Here is a 731-nt window from a genome sequence, read left to right on the forward strand (position 1 = left end):
TTGATGGGGTCTATGTGTACAAATTTTGACTTTTTTGAGTGCACGTGCCAATCTGCTGGAAAAGCCTGTGGAAGTTTCACGGCGTTCGTACGATATTTGGCGACGCAAAAATGAGCGATTTCCCAGCTCGATGGAATTCGGCGCGAGAGAAACGATGCCCCGTAACGCACATGAGAGCAATCCCGGCCAATTTCTCCCGTTTGATGGGGTCTATGTGTACAAATTTTGACTTTTTTGAGTGCAGGTGCAAATCTGCTGAAAAAGCCTGTGGAAGTTTCACGGCGTTCGTACGATATTTGGCGACGCAAAAATGAGCGATTTCCCAGCTCGAGAGAATTCGGCGCGAGAGAAACGATGCCCCGTAACGCACATGAGAGCAATCCGGGCCAATTTCTCCCGTTTGATGGGGTCTATGTGTAAAAATTTTGACTTTTTTGAGTGCAGGTGCAAATCTGCTGGAAAAGCCTGTGGAAGTTTCACGGCGTTCGTACGATATTTGGCGACGCAAAAATGAGCGATTTCCCAGCTCGATGGAATTCGGAGCGAGAGAAACGATGCCCCGTAACGCACATGAGAGCAATCCCGGCCAATTTCTCCCGTTTGATGGGGTCTATGTGTACAAATTTTGACTTTTTTGAGTGCACGTGCCAATCTGCTGGAAAAGCCTGTGGAAGTTTCACGGCGTTCGTACGATATTTGGCGACGCAAAAATGAGCGATTTCCCAGCTCGA

The sequence above is a fragment of the Lampetra fluviatilis genome, unplaced genomic scaffold (assembly GCF_964198595.1).
Source record: "Lampetra fluviatilis unplaced genomic scaffold, kcLamFluv1.1 SCAFFOLD_1070, whole genome shotgun sequence".
Classification (NCBI taxonomy): Eukaryota; Metazoa; Chordata; class Hyperoartia; order Petromyzontiformes; family Petromyzontidae; genus Lampetra; species Lampetra fluviatilis.